The 5,997-nt window shown below is 38.8% G+C and overlaps 1 long non-coding RNA gene across 1 annotated transcript; it reads right to left on the bottom strand.

Annotated features, from left to right (window-relative positions):
• Nucleotides 1–832: 832 nt before the first annotated feature.
• LOC113308401 lies at nucleotides 833–1,465 on the bottom strand. Its single transcript, XR_003339742.1, has 2 exons — nucleotides 1,251–1,465; nucleotides 833–1,139 (listed from the first exon to the last, which is right to left on the bottom strand). It is a non-coding gene; the product is annotated as an uncharacterized LOC113308401 (long non-coding RNA).
• Between the last annotated feature and the right edge of the window lie 4,532 nt (nucleotides 1,466–5,997).

Genomic DNA, 5,997 nt, shown 5'->3' with positions numbered 1-5,997 from the left:
CAAGGTAGTAATCTTTTTAATTTAATTATGTTTTAAGTAATCTAAGTACTTTGAAATAAGATACGATGTATTGAGACTGTTAAAAGAATTGAAATAAATTAAAAGCATTACATTAAGTTAAGCTAAACTATTACATTTAAATCAAACTTAACTACTAAGTTATCTTCATCTTCTTCTGAGGCATTGACATCATCTTCCTCATTCTCATATTGGGCAGGTTGTTGGTTTTGTTATTCATTCAGTTGTTATTCCACCATATCTACTTCTTGCTCCCATAACCTATTGAAGTGTTCATGGAGAATAGCTTGTTCCTGTTAAAATCCTTGTAATGTTGTTAAAATTCTTGCAGTATTATCTCGACTTTGTCCATAAACAATTACACTTGGTATCAGATTTATAGGTGAAAACAATTATATCACCTTGTTATCATATATAACCTCTTATTATCAGAGCTTTTGAGCCCATAAAAACTGCCCTCATTGATTTAAAAAGAATGATCAAGAGCACTTGAGTTGAGAGAATCAGATTTGGTGGTTTTGGAAATATACGATAAACTTAAAACAAAGCTAAAAATAGAAGATGATAAAGGTGTGTCATGCACGCGCATCAGTTAAGGTTTAAAACATTTTAAAATGGTTGTATTTAATTTTACCGTGAGTTGTATTTAATCACTACCTACTGGAAAATTATAAATAGTAAAGTGATTACTACTTGTTTGGAGATGCTATCGACTATTGTAGACGTGAAGAAACTGGTACCGACGTACGGTGTAGAGAAAATTAGCGCCCTTGTGCAAGTAAAAGGATCAACTAGCTAGCACAAAACAAAGAAATGGCCCAAAATAAATAAATAAGTCAGATTATTCATTTTTTTACAGAAGAAAAAATTACAATTCCCATCATGGACTAGCCAATACAACACGAAGTAGAGTACATTTTTCTGATTCTTTTAGAACATGCTAAAAGTATATCCCCACTAAAGTAGGCTTATAGATTTTCTGAAACTAACTCCAAGCAACAAAGAGAACCTAAATTAAATTGGAGTACGGTAAGCTGGTTCAAAAAAGAGTAGGGGGTGCTGGCCGTTCAAACAACGGCGGGAAACTTCTAAATATACCGCAGCAGCAACAGAACCACAAGCTGTGTAGATTAGAGAAAATTATTAGACACGGAGTTGATATTACAAATTAATTATGTAGTAGTAATTGATACGTGGAATTTAAGTAGAACTACAAGTACTTCACAACTTACCATAAAGGCAAGAATCCGCAACAAGATTGTTCATGGCGTGGTGCCGATGTAAGAAACGGTGCATCTAAAGTGGATGGCGGTGGTGGTGGTGTAGGTGACCATGGCGGATCCATATTTGTCAGATAACTAACAAGTTAAAAGAAGATGAAAGAACAAATTTGAAGTTGATGGCGTGCATAATTTGGGTTTATTTGTAGTTTTGTGTCAACTTCCCTTCTCCGCCTTCACTTCTAATCTACCATTCTATGCTGCACTATAAAAACAATAGCGGAGCCCAAAATGAAGAAATACGCAAATAATAAACTAAATCGTAAAAGTTTTCCATGGCATTCTTCTTTAATTACTTTGTTTCTTTTCAGTGCCTCCACCCGTAGGACTGGTGGGCAGGAATGCAGATATACCCAATCGGACCGTGAGACCCCGACGAATTTGTACTCTAAATGGATTTATTTTTCTTCTTCTTCTTGATTTTTGAAAGAATATATTTTTTCCTATTTTATCTTCTTTTTTTTTTAAAAAAATTATTATTATTTTTCAAATTATTTTTTAATTAAAATAAGAATCATCCTCAAAGGAATTATTATATAAGAAACTCGTTGGGAGCCTAACAACAAGTCGAGTCCCAACCCCCAATGAATAGCAATACCAATTCTAGTAAAAAGAATGTTGCCAATCTTAGAATTGGCATCATGACTAGCTAAACAATTCTTTAATCTCTTTAAAAAGACAACAAAATCATCACCAAGCTCACCCAAAATGAAAAAGGCCAGAACTCCAAAACCGTAGCCGTGCGCGGTACATTTCTCCAAGTACTTCTTACATTTGCGAGTGATGGCAGCATTGATGGCATGGCCGGGTGTAAAATTATTCTTGCTACCGTTCGCAAAAGGGGAGATCCCAGTAACATCGAAACAAACATTACTGCCATTCTCCCAGTTGTACACTAATAAGTCTGCGGGTCTTAAGACAGTGTTATCATCAGACAGAAAGCCTAATAACACCTCTTTCCTATCAGCCACACCTAATTTATAACAAATATCAGCCAATACATCTCTAACCAGGTCGTGCCTGAATTTAAGCCCAACATCACTAACACAATGCAAAGCATGATCGTCAAATACATCAATTTCTCGGTTACAACTTGGGAATAGACTCTTCTCCACGAATAAAGGAATACCAAGTCTATAGCAGAGGATAGCGCTAAACTGCCTCGACCATAAGCATTGGTTAATCCCTTGGATGGGAATTGCCTTTAAGTAGTCTTGAGCATGAGCTAGCTTGTTACATTGCCACAAATAAGCATCATGATCAGACAAGGTGAACTTTGTAGGGATCTCCTTCTTTACAACATCAAAGTAAGTAATTGCCAAAGACTGCGTGGGACGGGGAGCAATGTCATTGATGTTGAAAGAAGAAGGGGAAAGGCCACAAACCTGTAAGAAGTTGGAGACGGCTCGTTGAAAGTTGCAACTATCAAAAGACGGTTGAGATTACAAAATAACATCTTGCAGGTGTCTTGTCTGAATGTAGGATGTGATGTAACAATAACGGCTAGTGTCTGCCATCATATGTATTCCCAACCCACCATCTTTCATCGGGAGCGTAGCTAGACGTTGTTGAAGGGGGCCAAAGCCAGCACCAGTTATAAGCTGTCACAGATAAAGAAAGAGATGATGATTAAACTGTGCAGTAGCCTGTTTGAGCGCATCTGGACAAGTAGTACGCAAGGTGAAATAAAGTCGCGAAACACCGGAGCGGCTCCGAAGAAGCAACATCTCACACTGTGGATCCCGGAGTTTCCTAATAGTAGACATTAACTGCACCGTCTTTTCCACTCTGTGCGACACCATCTCATTGCAGAAATTCAAGTCCAAACTAACCGCCCCCCCTAAAAGCTTTACTCCCACGTCTGGAGTGCTGATTGACGCGGGGAATAAACCATCTAGGTTGCGTCTAGGATCCATAACCGGCCAGAAAAGTTCGGTCTTTTCAATATTCAAAATTAACCCTCTACTGCCACCTTCTTCTTTAACGATCTTCAGTGCCGTAACAACTTCTAAGGTGTCGCCAGCTAAAGTACCGTCGTCCAAATACCATGCATTTAAGTCCAAGATGCGGTGAGAATCAATATTGAGCACTAGCGGATGTAGAACCAGAGCGAACAGTAGGGGCCCAAGGGGATCTCCTTGTTGGACACTTTGTGACGAGGAAAGAGTGAACTCATTGTAATACAAGCGGGCAGGTTTAGTGTAACAAAATTCCACCCAACTGGTAATACTTGGGAACTTACTCCGGACTTCTCGAATCATAGTGGAGCGATCAACCATATTAAATTCATTCGTGAAGTCGATGAGGAGCATAGACATGTCACTGCGATCACCCTTCATTTCGAGAAGTTTGTTAGCCGAATGTAAAATTCCTTCTCCACCACAAGGGACACCGACACGGAATTGAAAATCACCAAGGTAGGAGGCCATATCCTTGCAAACAGATGTGGCAGCAATTTTGGAACACAATCTGCGCCAAATAGTGCCAATGGCTATAGGTCTTTGCCCTCCATTCGGTTTGAGAAGAGGAATAAGAGGCGCACTCGCAACAAATTCACTTAAAACAATGGGGCACTTACCAGCCAGCCAAAAGTTTACAACGCCGATAATGGAGACTAGCAAGTCGTCTGTGACAGCAGCTGCCCCGCCACTCAAGGAATCGAGCAAGTGTTGAGCCCTCAAACCATCTCTTCTGCATGACGTACCCTTAAGAAAGTTCTTTAGGGCAGCAAGCAAAGAACTGGAATCAGCAGCCACGACTGGAGAGAGAACCGGGTCTGGTGGGATGAAAGGAGGCTTGGCAGGAGGATGTTTACGCCTGATCTCATGTAGGGTGTCAGAGGTTGGAGGATCCATACAATTAGATGATAGAACGCGAATTGCTGCAGTGTAGTGGCCATAGCTTATCTTCCTTCTACAAGCATGAATGTTAGTCTTGGTCTTCTTCCTCCCCTTGCTTTCACGTCTCTGCTTTTGAATGTTAGTCTTGATTTTTTATTTTATAAAATAATTTTTTTTTTTGTTACATTAACTAGTTGGAAGGCTAACAAGCTAAGCACCAACAACATAGTACTACATTAATTGAGATGTTTTTTATTCTTTTAGCGATGCTAGACATACCCAAATTTCTAACACAGTTTATCCTGAAAGGAAAATCAACGGAAAAAAAACAAAGCCATCTAACATTTAGATTAGCATTGGCTAGATCTTAGAGTAAGTCGAATTCTCTATTCTAGTCGGGATAAATCTCAATAGTTTTTTCTCTTACAATTTTCATAACCTACTACTAAGCAAAAATATTGGAAATGTCTCAACACGTGAGAAAATATGAATATCAATTATCGAGAGTAAAAATGTTAGCAATGTTAATCCTGGCTTGATTGGGGTATACCCAGATTAATTGGGGTATACGTAACGAGACAAAATTTGGGTCATTTTGAAGTAAACCAAGCCACCTTAATCATATATTTTCAAAATGACAAATACACCCTTATTTAATTAACACTAAAATTTTTGATTAGGTTAATTAATTGAGTTTAGATTAAAATTTTGAAATTATGAATTCAATAGATTAAACCTTTTACCTATCTTATGAGTTCGATTTCGATCAAAAAATTTGGTTTTGAAAATGTGAACAGTCGGCAAGGTCAATGTTTGAATAAGGTGCCGACCAAGTTTAACCGGGATGGTGCCCGTTTGAATAAGGTGCCGACCAATCCTAGCCGGCATGGTCCGCGGATGAAGAAAACCCCGACCATTTTTAGGCCGGAAGGGTCTTTGAATGAAAAATATGTCGACTGTTTTGGGCAAGCAATCTTACGGTCGGCATGTAAATATTTCCTACAATGCCGGCTATCATATGGTCGACATGCAAATAATTTACAACATTGTCGGCTGACTTATGGTCGGCATGCAAATAATTTCTAACCTTGCCGGCTGTTGAAAAGTCGACAATGTAACGTTGCCGACTTTTAGTTATCCCTAATAGAAAACTGAATATGGGAAGATGTAATTCACTTTATTCATGCAATTTTTGTTACTGCGTTGATTGAAATCCTTGTCGACGGAACAACGAATGCACTTAGCATGTGCATCAAGCCTTTAAACCCCTAGGCGACCCTAATGGACGAGTTATAGTCTCGTGAGGGTTTACATAGAGATCTACCCACAAAACCTACACTAAAACCATCAATATTCGTTGGAGGAATCTCATTCATCTCCGGCCTCCATGAAGTCCGGTGCATAATCCGAGATTTTGGATATCATGAAGTGATAGCTTGCATCGAATGCGAATGCTTCCCCCTTTTCCTCCAAGTAGCGCACTTTCACGGCTTCATGCTACAAAAACAAAAAACAAACTTACTTTGTTAGTGGTGTTTAGTACGAATATCAAACAACATGGATTACGTAAAATAAACCACAAACATACTTACAAATTATTCACTGGACAAGTTGAAGTGGGCAGCGTTAAAAATCCGAGGTTGGAGAGTTAAAAAAGCAAGTATCGCATTTTTGATGACTAAGTACCTATCATGGACTTGTTGAACACTTCTTCCATTAGGATTCCCAAAGTCTTGCCTAAATTTGTTGTGTACCCTTGCCCAAAAGGTTACGACATCCACCCTTACGAAGGACTCATGTCTAACTCGAGTTTCCGCGTACCATGTTTTGGGGATTGCCAAATATTCATTTGAATCAAA

Source organism: Papaver somniferum, chromosome 9, assembly GCF_003573695.1.
Source record: "Papaver somniferum cultivar HN1 chromosome 9, ASM357369v1, whole genome shotgun sequence".
NCBI classification, from domain to species: Eukaryota; Viridiplantae; Streptophyta; class Magnoliopsida; order Ranunculales; family Papaveraceae; genus Papaver; species Papaver somniferum.
This window is presented reverse-complemented; position numbering and strand designations above follow the sequence as displayed.